Source organism: Typopeltis vanoorti, chromosome 1 (assembly GCF_054136105.1).
Source record: "Typopeltis vanoorti isolate ZY-2024b chromosome 1, IOZ_Tvanoo_1.0, whole genome shotgun sequence".
Taxonomy (NCBI): domain Eukaryota; kingdom Metazoa; phylum Arthropoda; class Arachnida; order Uropygi; family Thelyphonidae; genus Typopeltis; species Typopeltis vanoorti.
The window spans coordinates 119946268-119965670 of NC_143549.1; the positions used below are offsets into that span (position 1 = coordinate 119946268).

Consider the following 19403-nt stretch of genomic DNA (forward strand, 5'->3'; position numbering starts at 1 on the left):
CTATGGAACGTGCAGATTATGGTTGAGGATTTAAAATGTTCTGACTGCTTGTAAATAGTAAATATCTGTAAGAAATTATTAAACAGATTTTCAATTGGAAGTTTGGCTAACGTAATTATTCCGATACTCCATAAAATAACTTTGTCTCTGTGGAGGCATCTCTAGCTAAAACCAATAGTTGGAATGAGACCAAATTTTATATATTGAGACTTTTGAAGGCATGGAGAGATGATTTCAGTAATATAGTGGACACTTCTGACAAGATCAAGATCAAGATAAGATATGAAATCGTGAGGTGATTGGTTGTTGAGATGATGACGTCATGAGTTTGGAATGCTAGGAATTTTTCAGGGGACAATCTGTGTGTGACGTCACGTTGTTTGTTTTGTCCCTATATGGAATTACAGGTGATGATTAGAGATAATGATTCGTGTCGTAATTGGTCGGGCACTTCTGACAACATCAAGATAAGATAAGGAATCATGATATGTATGTGTGTTGTTTTCAGATGAAGATAAGTGACGTAATTTGTTAGTTGTAAATATGTGACGTTATTGTTTTGAATGGAAAAGGAATATATTGGTGGATAAGATTCGTGTCGTGATTGGTGGGATACTATGAACAAAATAGGGGTAGGGTGAATGGGGGAAGCGACGTTAGTGTTTTGGATGTATATTGTTATGAGTTGTAGATAAGTAAATGGTTTGCATATGGCATTATGAGTGAGTGATAAGATAAATTTTGGAATGTTTGGAATTTCACTGGCTACCCCTCTTCTGACAGGAACATCACGTGGTGTGTTGGATTCGCGAAAAGTATTGAGGGTGATATTTAAAGATAAGAATCGTGACGTTACGTGTTTGGAAATTTCTGGAAACATATGTCTCTCTGTGATATCACATGGTGTTTTGGTTTGCCCATGAAATTGTGGGCGATATTTTTGAGATAAGATATCTTGGAATTTTCCCAGGGTGACACACAGCCGTCATTGTCATCATGTTTTGTCTTTATTTGTCTATAGATGGCTGTGCTAATTTTCCAATCAAGTTTGAGGTATGGCATTTCTTTCCTGTTAAAGGTGGGAATTCTTAGAGTATTGATGGCGGCTGTGATCAGACTTTTCTGAATAATTTAATTATAAGCTGCTGCCCTCAAACACACACTTTTTTCCATAGCTCATACATATTTTATTCTATATTCATATTCTGAAGACTATGGGAATTCTCACAGTATAGTGGAGTCTAGTGGCGGCAGCGTTTAGGTTTTCTGAATAATTTAATTATATGCTGGTTTCACTCAAACACACATTTTTTTCCATAGTTCAGACATATTTTATTTTATATTTATATTTTATTCATAATTCCTCCGAATATTTTGATTTGTCTAAAATTAAGATCTTAAAGTTCAATAAAAAAATAAATAAACAAATCGTGAGTGAATGCACTGTGATTTCAAAGGTGATCTCACTTAAATATGCATAACACATCAACGACACTCTTTGTTGTTTTAAGTTTTCGCATTTATTTCACAGATACTACTTACATTTCTTTACAGAATGGGACATCTTGGAAATATCGAGGTTTTCTGAATGTTCCAAATTGCTGATTTTAAACATATATTCACAGCACAAAACACACAATCACAAGATCTGAAGTGCATTTGACTCTTTTTTCATTATAGGTTACTGAGACATTTCTTTTTCCTTCACTCATGGCTGTGTTATTTTTTTTTCACACACTTCTGGAGTTTCTTTGCTTACCGAGAACTTTGGATGTAGTCTAGAAATTCTAATGATAATTTAAATTTACTTACAGTCTTTCCAGAATGACTCTTCTTAATGCATATAGATGATATTCCAAAATTAGTTGAATTAAAGCATATATCCACACCACAGCATAACACACACACACACACGCAAGCTTGAAAGAACGAAATTTCTGTAAATAACCTGAAAACAATTTGACTTTTCTTCCCTTAGATTTTCTGTCCATTTGGTAGTCCATTAATTCCTTCACATTGGGGTCATACTATGTTTTTATTCCCACGATGGTGAGTGTAAGCTCAAACTGTCTCTTCCTGACTAATATATCTGCCAGCAATCTTTAATTTTCCATCACTCAATGCGGATTTTTTTTGATATGGTTCTTTTTTATTCAAATGATTGGTTGTGTTTCTATTTTACTTTTAAAATTTAGTTAACTACATATTATAACCAGAATAACTGAGTAAAATAAGTAAATAAATAAACTGTATGTGTGTGTATTATTTTTGCACACTGTAATTTCATTAGTAATGTTTGTAGATAATTGAATGTCATATATCCTGACATCTGTTTTCAGGTCTCATTCTGAGCGTGTGAACATTAGTTCATTTAAAACTTTACATTATATGATATGTTTAGGTAAGCATAAAAGATGTCTTTTCATGACTCACTTTCCTCCCTTTTGATGTTTTGCACAGTCTTTCTGTGTTCTTATGACACCAACATTCTATTAGAGATAAGTAGTTCATGGTTTTTCAAACATGTGAAACGAAATGTTTACATATATCTCAAACAATGTCAATAGTTAGCATTAGACAATTTTCTAAAATAATTAATTAGAGGATATTAGTTTCCCCATTTTTTTTTTCATTTCCCTAATGGAATATTATCTGTTAAGTTTTGAAAAAAACGTTTCACCTGCCTGTCACATGTTTTCAAACTTTTATTGGAAAATGCAATAACAACAGCATACATGTGTGTTCATTAAGTTTCAAATGTATATTTTATATTGTTCAAATATTAAGTCATGAAATGCTTACAGACGCATATTAATCCCATCCCAAAGCTCATAACTTACTTACTCATGTAACTGAAATTGATTTATTTTTTTTTCTTTAGCATTAGAAGGATTTTTTGCATTCCTAAATAAACAAAAATAAAGGCATTAAACTTAATATGTGTCTGAAAGAAGGTTATCATATTTCTTGAAATCAATATGCAACAGTGTCAACCATAAAAAAAAGAAAGAAAGAAGGAAAGAAAAATAAAATGTTTATCTTCAAATAAATATTTATAATCACAGCAAGAAAGAAATTCATCAGATTTTCAAAGTTTTGAAATTCATATCCATATTGTTTTCATCATTTGGTGTCATTTAAAAGAAGAATGGGTCTGGCTATAAAGTTCGTTAATGTTTTTGATTTTTTTTCTTCCATTGGCGAACATTATTTGATATATGCATGTTGATTCCTTGTTAGCTGCATTCTATGATACCTTTTTATTTTCTATGCAATCTTTTAAAGAGTTTTAGTAACAGGATGAGCTAAAATATCTGCTGGCTCTCTGTAAAATAATCAAATTCTAACAGTCATATTGTGCGAATTTGGTATAACTGTTTTTCTAGTCTGGTGATGTTATCTACAAATATAGGAACAAATTATCATTTTTCTGTTCATTTGTACTTTATTGAATTTACAATTCCATTATTTGCTATGGTCTCTGTTTTTAATTCCCCCATCACTGGAATGTATAGGTGCTAAAGTTGTGAAATAAGTATCGACTTGCACTCAAGTCACTAGATTTTAAATTTTATCATCTACAGTTGTGTGAAAAGAAAAAAAAAATGTACCTTCTCTTTATTTTTGGAAACAGCATAAATGTTTTCTGTCTATTTCTTCTTTATCCTGTTTTCTCATTCCCCAAAATTTGTATTTTTTGCTTTCTGCACACAGTAAGATACTTTTTTTTTATCTATGATAACTTTTTAAGAGTTTTAGTAATGTGATGGGTTAAAATATATACTGTCTGTAAAATAACCAAATTTTAACAGTCGTGGCATTAGTATTTGGTACGAGTATTTACTTCTAGTCTGGTGGAGCTATCTACAAATATAGTAACAAAATTGTCACTTTTCACATCATTTGTACTTTATTCAGAAAACTACAATTCTGTTATTTGCTATGACTTCTGTTTTTAATTTCCCTACACTAAAATAGTATGGGTGGTAAAGTTATGAAATACGTTTCGACATGCAATCACTTGATTTTAAAGTTTTATCATGTACAGATGTGTGAAAAGAAAAGAAAATGTACCTTCTCTTTCTTTTGAAAACATCATGAAAGTTTTCTGTCTATTTTCTGTCTGGATATAATGTTGATGTGAGATTATCTTACATTGTGACATCATTGGGCAAACCTTATCTCTGTGGCTCGAGGGTATTCTATATTATTTGTCCTTATTATGTTTTATCCTCAAACAGCGTTTATAATGTTAGAGCATGTGACTAGTTCTCTCACTCACATGTCCGGAATTGTTGGGATGGGAGAAAAAAATAGCATTAGGTGGTGGAGGTGAAAGGGTAGTAAGAGGGTGACAGTGGTCTTCCCCGCAATGCTCCCCCACCCTATGCTCTATCCCTCTCTCCTCCAGAAGATATCCACTCAGCCTAGTGGAGATGAGCGAATTTATCATTTTTGGATATCTTTTACTGATGTCACCTCCAACTGATACTGATAACTGCAGAGCAAAAAAAAAAAAAGAAAGAAAAAATGCTTCCCTGCAATGCAGACCCACCTCATAATCTAACTCCCTCACCCCTCTCTCCTCCAGAAAATGTCTGCTCAGCCGAATAGAGATGAGCCAGCTCATCATTTGCAGATATCTTTTAGTGATGTCACCTCCAACTGATACTGATTACTTTGGAGAAAAAAATGCAACAAACTCTGTCGTTGATATGTTATGCATATTAAAGTAAGATGACTTTTGAAATCAAAATCGTGTGTGAATTTACACACGATTTGTTTATTTATTTATTTATTGAACTTTAAGGTCTTAATTTTAGACAAATCATAATATTACGATGAATTATGAACAAAATATGAATATAAATAAAATATGTCTGAGCTATGGGAAAAAGTGTGTGATTGAGGGAAACCAGCATAAAATTAAATTATTCAGAAAAGCTTAAACGCTGCTGCCACTAGACTCCACTATACCCTAAGAATTACTATAATCTTTAGAATATGAATATAGAATAAAATATGCATAAGCTATGGAAAAAAAGTGTGTGTATGAGGGACACCAGCATATAATTAAATTATTTAGAAAAGCCTAATCACTGCCGCCATCACCACTCTACTCTATGAATTCCCACCTTTAACAGGAAAGAAATACCATACCCCAAACTGCATTGGAAAATTAGTACAGCAATCTATAGAGAACCAAAGACAAATCATGATGACAATGATGGGTGTGTGTCACCCTTGAAAAATTCCAAGATATCTTATCTCAAAAACAATACCCACAATTCAATAGGCAAACCAAAACACCATGCAATATCACAGAGAGATATATGTTCCCAGAAAATTCCAAAGATATAGCGTCACGATTCTAATCTCTAATTATAACCCTCTCAATACTAAACGTGAACCCAACACACCACATTATGTTCCTGACAGAAGAGGGGCCCCAGAGAAAATCCAAACATTCCAAAACTTATCTTATCACTATCCATCACCCATAATGCCAGATGCAAACCATTTGCTTATCTACAACTCACAACAATACATATCCAAGACACTGACGTCACTTCCCCATTCACCGAACCACTATTTTGTTGATAGTATCCAACCAATCACGACACGAATCTTATCGACTAATATCTTCCTTTTCCATTCAAAACAATAATGTCACTTATTTGCAACTAACAAATTATGTCACTTATCTTCATCTGGAAACAACATACATACATGTCATGATTCCTTATCTTATCTTGATCTTGATCTTGTCAGAAGTGTCCCACCAATCACGACAGGAATCCTTTTCCACTAATATATCTCCCTTTTCCATTAAAAACAATAACGTCACTTATTTACAACTAACAAATTAGGTCACTTATGTACATCTGGCCCGCGTGGTTATACTAGTGGCTGTGCACTTTGCAACCATGTGCCTGGGGAAGGAGTGTCCCTGGTTCGATTCCTGTTAAAGACGTGAGGAGCTGAAGGATCTTCCTCAGCAATAGCCAAGTTAGCCAGTCTTGGGCGTGGTCAGTACGGTTTTTTACCCAGTTTATCCTGAGGTTTTTCACCCTGCAAACAGTTAAACTGGATCCGTGAATAAATAGGATACAGCCATTGGACATATTGACAAAGACAGAAGATCAGATGGGCGCCATCTGTCTTAATTCTGCGCCCATTGGACATTCATGGCTTAGACGGGAGTGACCCAACGGTCCATTAAGGACAATGGGAGAGATAGATAGATATCTACATCTGATAATAACAAACATTCGCGACACGATTCCTTATCTTAATCTTGATCTTCATCTTGTTCAAAGTGCCCGACCAATCACGACACGAATCCTTATCTCTAATCATCACTCATAATTCCATACGCGAACAAAACAAGCAACGTGACGTCACACACACACAGATGGTCCCCCAAAAAATTCCTAACATTCCAAACTCATGATGTCACACATGCACACAAAAAATGACGTCATCATCTCAACAAAGAATCACGTCACGATTCCTTATCTTCTTGATCTTGTCAGAAGTGCCTGGTATACTACTGATTTCAGTAAAAAACATTTAGTACCAAAATTCTCCGATAGGGGAAATTTTAGCGCTGGAGGAGCCGAAAACAAGTGGATAATTACATTAAAGGCAGATAAAATGGAATAATAACATTTCGACGGTGTAACCAACAGTTGCATTACTCATTCTAGCTGGATGTGTGGCGCGTTACAATGATAATAATAATAATAATAATTAAACTAAAACAACAATTCCCAAGAGACCAGAAATTAACGTAGTGATTGAGCTCGCAGGAAATAATGTTTTATTCATGAGAATCAGGGTCCCCTGGACCACATACACGATTTTATATGTGCTGACATTTCTTGTATAGAACAAATTGAATCCGAGGATAGAGATAGAAGATGGACATGATTAAACACTTAGTGGATACCAAGACCAAGAAACTTCGCCCAAAACACAAAGGGATGATTACAATTGGATAATTTTAAGCTTTTTTTTAGGAGTAGATAGAACAGTTGATATATGTATTACCGTTGTTATTAGAAGTATAGAATTACCTGCTAATTCTTCGATATATCTCAGTTCTGTAGATAGATACAATAGTGCTAAAAAAGAAATGTAAATTTTACTTATACTCGGAATAAATATGTTTAAAAAATAACATTTTACTACTATCTCAGTTCTAATGTAGTAAGCGCATCGCATTCACACAAAAAAGTCGACGATAATTAGCCGTTACCGCCTTGATACTGATTAACTATTGTGACCACATTGTAACTATCTCAGTTCTAATGTAGTCACAGTAGTTAATCAGTGTCAAGGCGGCAGCAGCTAATTATCGTAGTGTGAATTCGATGCGCTTGCTTGTCGTGATGATATTTTCTCCGAGCTATTAGAAAAATTTCGATTTTCATCAGTCAACAGTATCACTCAGTATTATTCAAAATGTCTACGCAGAACCTATATTAATAGAAACTGCAAAATCGAAAAGTCCCATCAAATAAAATAAGCGTTAGAAGAATGTTCGTGTAAGATTAGGCTGACCATACGTACTGTTTTGAACAGGACAGTGCCTTTTTTCATATTTCCCAGCCGTTTCAATAAAAATGTCAATTTGGTCCCATTTTTAATAAAAACTATAAATATACTTCAATACTGGTCAATCATAAATTATTATTCATAACCTATAATCGAGATTCCTAAGTTCACTCAGTATAGACGAAGCCCTTTGTTCGGAACGACCTGGGTTCGATTCCCGTCAGTGATGTGAGGAACCATTATCTGGTCTCTTTCGACAAAAGGTAAGTTAGACAGTCTCATACGAAGATAGGGCGGGGTTCACACGGAAACTCGGTTATTTTCGTCCCCCCAGAACAGGAGAAACTGGCCCAGTGAACACACTTCTACAGGCATTGGACACCTCTGGGAATAAGGAGTAACCAACCTATTTCGTAGGATTTCGGTTCCGAATAACTACACAGTAAAATATGTAGGTCTACGCGTGAGCGAAAATTCTGAATACGATAGGAACCTATAATCATATATCAATATCATGGAAACCAGTCATTTGTATAACCATGTATTCAGATTGTTCGATACTATATATCGATATCTGCAGTGATTCAGAGAAAATTGGCAACACTTGAGCGTCTCAGATGCGGCGTCTGTTCTGCTGCAGCGTTAGCTTTTGTTTTGCCTGTATACTAACTGTGGCTTTGTTATTCAAAGCAGTGGTTTAAATTTCATATTTTTAAAATTTTAAGTCTTATTTTTTAAAGCTTTAAATCTATCCTTGCAATGTCAAAGGGTTGAAACCGCAGTTTTAGTGACGATCTCCAGAAAGAATTCAAATTTATTAATCTGGAACAAGCTGTGTAGTGATGGAACAAAACTAATATGCCAACATTGTAATTCCATTTTTCCGTTGCTCATGGGAGCAGAAGTGACATCAACCACGTAGCCAGAAACATAGGGATGCTGAAAAGACTCTGGCTTCAGTTAAAAAAACATCAGCTCCTTTCTGGCTCCCAAGATTTCCTGATCTCACACCCTGCGACGTTTCTTGTGGTGGTTCGTAAAAGAAGCAGTTTATGTACGACCTTTACCAACAGCTTGGTTGACCTAAAAACCGTATGACAACTGCGGTGAACTCATTGAAGCAAGACATCCTTCTTCGGGTATGGGATGAATTCAGCTACTGTCCTGATGTTATCCGTGCGGCCGGAGGGGAGGGGGGTTAATCATAAATCACATTGAACATCTATAAACTTTATTGTGAGTATAATCAAATATACTTTACATTATATTTCCGTCACTACTTCTCTGTTTGATATATAGACTTAAAATTGATTCCATCTTTTTGAATCACCCTGTACTGGTCCAGTAATAGTCCGATTCTTCTTCTTATTGAGTATCACGTCAATTCGTGAGTCCAGAAATAGGGAAGAAGAAGAAAACAGAAATGTAAGAAACGATAATACGAGTAAGATATCATGAATTCCGTACCAACATTGTACAATCTGATTTCCTGAATGTCACAAAGATGTATGTGCTGACAAAAAAAGACAATTTAATTATAACATTATTATATTCTTAAACCTACACGATGCAGTATGGTTAATGTTCGGTTGTTAATATAATACTGAAAGTGGTAAATTACTTGGCTTAAAGGTTGTGTCGCTTCGGATTTTGTTACGTCATGAAAATTATTCAAATGATGTAGATATTCTCTCTCTCTCTCTCTCTCTCTCTCTCTCTCATTTGTAGAGACGTTTTCCTTTCAAAGAAAAATCATTAGTTTGAAAGGAAAAATCTTTTACTGTTAGGCCTTTTGTAAACTGCCTAACAGCAATAGGAAAAAAAAAACTTAAGATATCGTCTTTTCTTTGAGAACCACTTTATTTGTTCTTCGATAGTTATGGGAAAATTTCATAATTTACATATGTTTCCAGAAGATAATGGTTGACTCATAAATCGGCGTATCCAATTAGATTGTCACTACTCATTTCCGTTTTTGTTTGTGTGTGTGAACACTGTTGCATGGCTAAATTTTGGTGATTAGTTTAATGAGGTCATCAATGAACAGTTCAAGCAGCATCTGCATGCCATTGTAGAGACAGAAATTGGTTTCCACATTTCATATTCGCTGCTTTGATAAAAGCAGTAGAACTTAACGCGAGGCACTTTTAGTACATTTGGCCGTGAACATACCCATCCAGATTTTCCCTGGGAAGAATCACACATTCAGTTAATAAAATGAAATATTTGATAGCATTAACTGCAATCCTGATTATCTCGATGCATGTTTCTCAAGCATTTTCAGGTAGTGTGAAATGTTAATTAATTAATTGCTATAATAAAAGTGATTTAATTCACTTTTATTATAGCAATTAATTTATGTAGTGCTATATACTGATGATTAATTAATATTCATTAACTTTAAAGAAATAAAAATAAAAGTGGCTTGTCAGCACACCATCTTCCCTCGAAGAAAATTCGAAACTTCCTTTTCATCATTAAGTAATATTGTACTAGAGGTTTCAACTTTTGCGGTGAGAGAAATGTACGACAGACAAGACGAAACCATTTACTTAAATGTACAGCATACTACTAATCACATCAGTTCTTATTGGTGCTGCAGCATGCCGAACACTTAACGAAACTTTTGGAATTACAATCATTATGCATTTGACATAGATGTGTTACCGAGTAAAATTTATACTAAGTTCAAATAAGTATTGAAATAAGCCTACATTTCAAGATGTATCGTATTCTGGATAAGTCAAACAGAATTTCTACTGTACTCTGCCAAAAGGACATTTTTTTTTTTGGATGTATTTATTTATTCTTTATTTATATAAAATTTTTCAGAGCTACTTTTACTCCTTTGGAGATGCTGCTTCTTGGAGGGTTTGCGTTTTAAAGTACAGCAGTGGCCTCTAATCTAATGCCGTCTGCTTCAACTGGTGACAAATTCGATGTTTGCTAATATCTGTACATACGGGAACTTTTTCTTTAATATCAAAATTAAAGCCCTTATTTAGAATTTTGATTTCAATGTCCGAAAATGTATAATCTGACAGGCTGTGGATCACCTTGTCTGCCTGAATTGTTCCACCTATACACAAGCAAAACACTTAGCATCCGAACTCAACGGGAAGACATCGCCTTACATAAAAAAAAAAAAATTCACACATTTCAAAAGTAGTATACAAAGATCTTCAATTTGAGAAGAACGATCGCTTGGTAAACGTTGATATGTCGTCCCTTTTTACAAATGCTCCAGTATACAATACACTATTCCACCTGTTCAAAATTTATCTTCCTGACATTTGCAAACTCTTTAAGCACTGCTTTAATTAATTTACTATTGCAGTTCATTTCAGTAAATTTTGAGTAATATTTTGTACAGTATATATTAAATAAATGCAGCAGAAATTGGTATCTAGCGGTTAATTTCGTCTTAGCTTACAATTAGAAGTATATCACCTTTTAAAACTCTGAGTATGAAACGCTCATGTCATTATCGAAGAAAAGCTATTTATCAATATAATCGTAATTGCTCTCCAATATAATTATGCTTTGAAGTTGTATGTATATATCAGAGATATTCCCGATTTCACTGCCGTAATTTATTTCAGCAAAGAACCGGTAAACCTTTTCATTTATATTGGTATGTCTGTAGCAAAAATTATGCGAGTACCGAACACATTTTCATTCTGTCATTTCAAGCGAACGCATTATTCTTGTATCAGCAGGTCTCTCGATTCCATGGTTTGGGTATCAATTCTGGTAATATATATTCTTGTTTTCATCCAGGACTTAGATATCCAATCCAAGCTCCAGCTTTATGCACTCATTCAGCAGTACCCGTAATCATTCTTCTGTCTGAAAAAGTAGGACGTAAAAAGATATTTCTGAATCATATCCGCCCAATTTAATGCGAAAGCATTATTCTAATATATGAGAAGTTTGTTGAAAGTAGTGCTTCCTTCCGAATACCTAAATGTCTTTTCATTCTCGTTACTCTACATTTACACGCAGTTGCTTTCCTAATTTTGGAAAATAACTGGGAACAAATGATATTTAAAGTATTCTACTTTACAAAATATTTTGCATTGTGGAATAACATGTGCACTGCTTGGTCGCACACAAAAAACATTACATAAATCAGCAACTGTGTTTATTATAAATTCATATTATAATGTTTGTCAGAAACAGAGAAATATCTAAATTCGAAACGATTATTTGTCTATTCAATATAATTCCTCCATTTTACTGACTGGATATTCCATTCTTAATACAGCAGTGGCCGTCTTAAAAAGAGTGACTTCATAATCCAGAAATATGAACCGTTGAAATCGAGACCTCCTCCTGCTTCCGAAAAATATTAAGTCATGTTACCTACAGTTGTTACAATAGATGATATCTCATGATCCACACTTTAGTACGCAAGGAGATGTGTTGCATCGCAGATGATACTTCGTACTAAAAGAAAAGAAACAGATATCGAAATCTCACTTCTGCGAATGTCGAACGCATACACAATGCCCATCGAAAATGTAAACAAAAGAGAAATAAAAATGGACTTATTGAAACATGGCGAAACAGTTCTTAGAGCAATATATATAATGATCGGAGAATTCAAAACAAAAATTCCTTAAATTCTGAATAAGTTCCATTTTTCTATTGTATATCCTCTTTTATCTTTTTAGTTTAATATTTATTTCTATTAACAATAGCTTGTCTGGACAGAAATATGAGCTGCAAGACATGTCCTTGAATTTTTACAATATTCTGGTATTTTGGCTTTACTGTAATGAAATAAATTTGATAACTTTCCGTATTTCATGGTTTTGTTTGATGGTTGTAGACTTCTGTTAGATTTTGTAAACCATGCTCGTAATTATTAGCTAATTCTCATTAGAGAATTCCACAAACGTTTCCCTCCGTTATTTCTATTTACTACTCTGTCTACCCTGTATCTTCCTACTGCATAATTTTCAACATAATATATATTATACATATGTCGGAGCGTGGCCATAAATATTTCATTGAAAAACAACTATCTCAGGAGTAATACGATAATAGAATAATTTATGAACATTGCAGTTAATATAAAACCATATAAAAGTCAGTTATATATTACAGTTTTGAAATATCGCCACTAAGACATATTATTTTGAATTTTTTCTCAGTACTGTGATGTTAAAATATTGAGATTTATATATTTACATATAATGTAAGAATTATTGACTCTATTTAAAACTTAATGTAGCTGTATGCGACGGAGATCCTTGCGGCATAGAGGGCGTAGAAATATGAGCGGTAGGCAATGACAACAAACCTGTATGCATTTGCAAGCCAGGATACAAACACGAAGACGGCATCTCAAGTGGAAAATGTATACGTAAGTTTACTCAGATTGATTAAATCGATTAAATTGTTTGCAGATCGATAGCTCCTTTAAAACCAACACAATTTAATTTAAGAAAATAGAGAGATATTTATATAAACTGTGTCAAATTACGTTTTAGGAAACTTTTCATGAAGAGCATTTAGTATATAAACTGTTTGTAAAATATTGTCTATAGTTGCATTTTTATAATTTTCAAAAATAATAGAGAGAGAGAGAGAGCCAAATTCTAAGCGATTCACTAAATGAAGATGTATCGATTATCGGGTAAAGATATTAACCTTCAATTACTCACTGTTGCAATAGTTTTAAAGAGTTAGGAAGCAACACTGTTATTGTTTTATCTTTCTTCACTTTAGAGTCTTGAAGATTATGAAGGTTTTCTTTGTTCATCAGTAATACTAACCACTTATAGATAAAATATATTTGGATCAAAGCAAACGTTAGTCGCCATAATAAGCAGTAGATGATTATTGTGATAAAAATACGAAAATTGCAAATATTCGCACCATTCCTTCTTGAAAACCATATAACATATTGTAGTAGAAATGCGTTTTTAGAAAGGAAACATTTCTTTATTTACCATCAGTTATCAAATACAACATTCCACTTTCGATAGGTTAACTATGACATTATGAACGTCCGTTTCTGAGGTTACGCCATCAAAGATGCAACAAACAGAACTGAATGAGAATAAAGACACACACATTGTTTATCAAGAGATGATTGTCCTTCATTTAAAGGGGTATTTTAGAATGGCCAGCTAGCTCTTTAAACAAAGTGAAAATATAACAATGGTCTTCCCACTTTTCTTGGATAATTTAGTTACAAGGCAAGCAGATGGGTCCCTCATCTGTTAAGTTTACCGTAAGCTCTCTCTCTCTCTCTCTCTCTCTCTCTCTCTCTCTCTCTCTCTCCCTCTCTCTTTCTCACACACACACACACACACACACACACACACACACACACACACACACACACACACACACACACACACACACACACACACACACACACACACACACACAGAGAGAGAGAGAGAGAGAGAGAGAGAGAGAGAGAGACTGAATAAGATAACTACATGCCGCTTCACACCATCATCCTGCCCAGAATTTTGGAATTTTGAAAACCTTAGTCTCCAGGGAAGAATTAAGATCATCAGCACAAACACTGCACCTGGAAGAACAGAATCTAATCACATTATTCCAACAAACGAATAATAAAAAAAACTCTGGCCAAACTCCTTAAAAAGAACAACAAATCCTCACCTCTAAAACAGACTATACATACACTATATCTTCCCCCAGTGAGGGGAGCCAAGGGCCCCTGGCTCCCGCCAAAAGAAAAAGATAAAAAACACTAAAAAATTTCCAAAAATCTTTTCCTAATTAAAATTATATTTTTTTAAAATTTTTTTTTAAATTTATGTTGTGTCATGTCTTCTATTTCTATGCTACTTATGAATTAGAGGTCACATAAGGTGGAAATACCCTATAGCTCTCGGGAATCCTGGCCGCTGTGAACGCAAGGTGAACGAAGTAATGTTCGGGCGCTACTTTGTTTGCCCGAGCCGAACCAGAGGAGCGGTATCATGTATTAGCAATCACTGCAGATACTCAGTAATAGCTCGTATGCAATGCGTAGTGTGTAATCTCAAATTGTCTACTCACCTCGCCCCCCCCCCCAAGATTAAATCTTGAGTGCTCGGCCCCTTCCAAGATTAAATCCTGAGTGCACCACTGCCCGTGACTGTCCTTGCTAATTAGGTCAATTTAGTTTGTCTTCACTGGATAGTGTAGTGTTGAATTGTCTCCAATAATGCTGGAAAGCTAGCGAGACGTCGGCTGTAAATAAGAAGTAAATTACGTATTTGCATCCCGTTATCTATGTGGTTTCCTGTTCCAGAAACTTCGACATGAATTATAATGAAATGTTCGTCCCTTCACACTTAATTAAGATCATGGAAGAATTGAATGCTAGTGCCAAAATAGTTATTATTACGTCCAGAGCAGGGATAAAACAGAATTCTCTGCTGAGTAATTTTTATATCATTCAGTTTTTATATATAACTGACAGTATTATTTTTACTGTAGTTTTTCAAAAATAAATAAATAAATACAATAACAGACATAGAACCATAAAGAAATGAATGCTTCTCGTCTTTGTGAAAAAGTAGAGGCACTCCCTGTCTACTTCGGAATTCCGCAACTTTCGTTCTCCTTACATAACATAATTCCCCCCCCCCCAAAGAAAAACAGGACTTGATTGGTAGGGATAAAGAATTAAATATTTGGAGATTAACTCCATGACAGACATAAGTGCGGCAATGCAATTTTCGGCGCTATTACCGTAGTAAAAAAAATATCAAAATAAATAAAATGCGATGAAATGCTGAAACCGTTGAAACTGTGGAGGCATCTCTGGCTAAAACGAATAAACGGAATGAGATCAAATTTTATATATTGAGACTTTTGAAGGCATGAGGAGATGATTTCAGTAGTACGAGAGTTTTCTTCTAGTCTGGTGGAGTAACAAAAAACGTATAGTAACGAAATTGTCACTTTTCATTTCATTTGTTCTTTATTCACAAAACTACAATTCTGTTATTGCTATGACTTCTGTTTTTAATTTCCCTACACTAAAATAGTATGGGTGGGAAAGTTGTGAAATACGTTTCCACTCGCAGTCACTTGATTTTAAAGTTTTATCATGTACAGTGTGAAAAGAAAAGAAAATGTACCTTCTCTTTATTTTGAAAACATCATCAACGTTTTCTGTCTATTTCTTCTTCTTATCTTGTATGAACATTAATTTATCCTGTATTCTCAATCGCCAAAATTTATATTTGTGTTATCTGACACAGTACGATACTTTTTTAAACAGAATTGCATTATATAAAGTTATGGATTTTTTTCATCAAATTGTAAACAGAATAAACGTGTAAAAATTTCATTGTGGAATACACAACAACAACATCACACATGTTTGTGCATTTAAGTCTATAAATGCATATTTTAATTTCCTGAAATATTATTATTTACAGAGAAAAAAATTAGAAACATGTAATTACCTAAAATATTCAGACTTTTGTGGTTCACTCATTATTTTACTTTACTGGACACAAAACATCACAACACAATACGATAGCTGCATTGGATGAACAAATTGTAGTTACTGAAAAGCCACATGACTCGATTGTTTTCCTTATAGTACTGCTCAACTGACCGTTCCTTCCAAATGAAACTTTCAGTTTGGTTTTACAGAGAGACAGCCGATACTTTAACCCAAAACGTGACTTAAACTCTTAAAGTTTGGTATAGAAAAAAGGTTTGTACTCTCCAGATAACACAAATGCAAATTTTACCTTTCCCTAACACAAAGTAAGATAAAAACACATCAACAGTATATCTCAACATGTGAAAACATTACTAACATTACAGTCATAGGGTATGATTTCTCACACTTGTACGAAGGTTTTTTCATTTCTGTTCTTGGGAACGTGTTATTGTAGTAAAATTAAGAGTTACATTTGTATTTATTTTTAACCAATACATATATTTTTGAGTATTGTTAAAAGCACAGAATCTTTCATTATGTTTCCAGAAACATATAAAAGTACACAGTATGTTTTCACGTTTTGGGCATCCAATTTCATTTAAATCAAGAACAGGTCTCCCTATCAAGCCCATCAATGTATTTGATTTTTCTCTTCCTTTGGTGAGCAATATTTGATATTTGCATGTTGATTCTCTTATCCAATTTCTTAGTTTGTCCAGAGATAGTGAACCAATTTCCCACTTCAGCTGATGATTATATTTTATTAACCAAGACTTCTGTTTTTTAACACTTTTGTTGAGTCATCTGAGTGAAAGTTTCATTTTTGAAGGAATAGTCAGGATAGGGTAGGGTAAACAGTACTATAAGGGTAAACAAACAAGTCACGTGACCTTGGACTAATGGTAATCGTTCATCCACTGCAGCTAATGATTGTGTTATGCAATTTTGTGTCTGGTAAAGTAAAAATAATTACTGAGCCACAAAATTCTTTAAAGGTTTCTTTGTGAAAAGCTCTAATTGTTTAGAATTTTGTAACAGAAAGCTAACATAAAATAAAAGATCAGAACTAATATTCAGTGAAATAATTATAATAAATAACTATTTATTTGTGGTGCCAAATGAAGTAAAGTAAAAAGAAGAATTGAAATGGGTGAAAGATATGAATTTTCAGTAATCATTGGTATAGTTGGTGTTCAGTTTCTTTTTTCGAATAAGAGTTTAAATTTATTTCCTAAAGAAATTTGTATTTCTAATGGAATTATTATAAGATATGCATTGACAAACTCATCATATAGTTGGAATGAATTACTGAAAGAGTTAAAAAACAGAATTCTCGGTTAATAAAATATAACCATCAGCTGAAGTTGGAAATTGGTTCACTATCTGTGGACAAACTAAGAAATTGGATGATAAAATCAACATGCAAATATCAAATATTACTCACCAAAGGAAAAGAAAAATCAAATACATTGATGGGCTTGATAGGGAGACCTGTTCTTTATTTAAATGAATTGGATGCCCAAAATGTGAAAACATAATATGTACATTTATATGTTTCTGAAAACATAATGAAAGATTCTGTGCTTCTAACAATGCTCAAAAATATATTTATTGGTTCAAAAAAAATAAAAATATAACTCTTAATTTTGCTACAATAACAAGTTCACAAGAAAGGAAAAAAACTTTTGTTCAAGTGTGGGAAATCATACCCTATGACTGTAATGTTAGATTAATAGTAAGGAACATAAAATAGAATGCAGTTTACACTTTATTTAATTTCTGAATGTTAGATTAAAAAAAGATAACATTGGAAATAATATTTCAGTCAAATAAAATGTGTAAACTTAATTGAACAATTGGGTATCATTAAAGTGTTATGCAAATTTAAGTTTGGAATTTTTTTTTTTTTTTTTTTTGAAAATCCACACAGTGAATTAAAAGTTATTTTTTCATGTAAGCCCTCAAATATTTCAAAAAGCTGTGTCAACTATTGGAAGCAAAAGGAATCCGTTATTAAATTAATAGCCAGAATTTTAATGGAGAGGATTTCACCAGAAAAGTGACAATCTAATCAAATAACAACCAAATCAAATTCAAACTCGTACTTTAAGTACGACTGTTAGAATTTCGTTATTTTACAGAGACACAGTTGATATTTTTACCAACGAGTTACCAAAACTCTTAAAAAAATTTTGATGTAGAAAAAAAAAGGTGTCGAATACTCTGCAGGTAACACAAATACAATTTTGGGAAATGAGAAGACAGGATAAATTAATGTTCATACAATGGAATGAGAAGAAAATATATGCTGTTTTGAAAAATAAAGAGAAGAGACATTTTCTTTTCTTTACAAACATCTGGACATGATAAAAGTTTAAAACATGTGACTGCCAGTCACATGTTTAAAACTTGTTTATTTTTTCTTGGAAGATCGTGAAATGCCGCCTGATGGGTGGATACGAGCCGCATGCGGATCGTGAGATATGTTGTGGCCACTCCTGCACTAGAGTGAGACAGGGATAATTTTAATTTTGATACGATTTTTAAATAAAATATATAATACGCACAGAAATCGGAAACAAAAAGTGATCACTTGGGAAATTATTATCAGTTTTCAGGAATTATTCAAAAAAAAAAGAGGCTCAAATAACTCGTTTTGCTTTTTTTTTATTAATTTGCATATATATTTTTTTTCGAGTTCTTTATTGTATGTTTTATATTGGAGTACAAAATTTTCGAATGATCATGTATGTAACCTAAGGATCAACAGCTCGTCCAGGTTAGGATATGCACGAAGTCACAAAAAGTTGTGTAATGCATTATTATTATACACACATATGTACATCCATATAATATACATATTATATATTATTATAATAAAATAGCGTAATAAAATCACAGGAAACATGTGAATATGTAAAGTGAAAGTTGTAACATTAATTAGGAACAAAATAAAACAAAGTAGTTAAATGGCACTTACAATTTTTTGTACATTTTACACCAGAAACTGGATCTGGTGTCACAAGTATTAATACACAAGTTCCAATCTCCTGTTTTTTCCTTAGGAGTCATGTTAACACATCATCATAAAATGAAGTTTTGTCCTCCAGTTCAAGCGTCAGTGTCTTTTCAATAGCGCTAAAGATTATGCCGCACAGATGCCTTCCCTGTGATTGTGTTCCTCTATAACAACTTTCGTATGTACTCTCTTCATAACGGAAAAAGAATTCTCGATTCTAGCGACAGAGCTAGGAATCAACTTAACAATTTATGCTCACTTATAAATTTCTTTGAATGTAACCTGAAGTTGATTTTCCTGGAAGAATTTTATTAGGATTCCTGCAAATTCATCAGAAAATAAGAGTACTTTCAGTTCATTTTTCAATACAATGCAGCCAAAAATCGGGCA

The 19403-nt window shown here is 33.4% G+C and overlaps 1 protein-coding gene across 1 annotated transcript in view; it reads left to right on the forward strand.

Moving 5' to 3' along the window:
- The window catches only part of LOC150110359 (uncharacterized), a 138769-nt gene that overhangs the window by 25893 nt on the left and 93473 nt on the right, over positions 1–19403 (forward strand). The window lies entirely within an intron of this gene.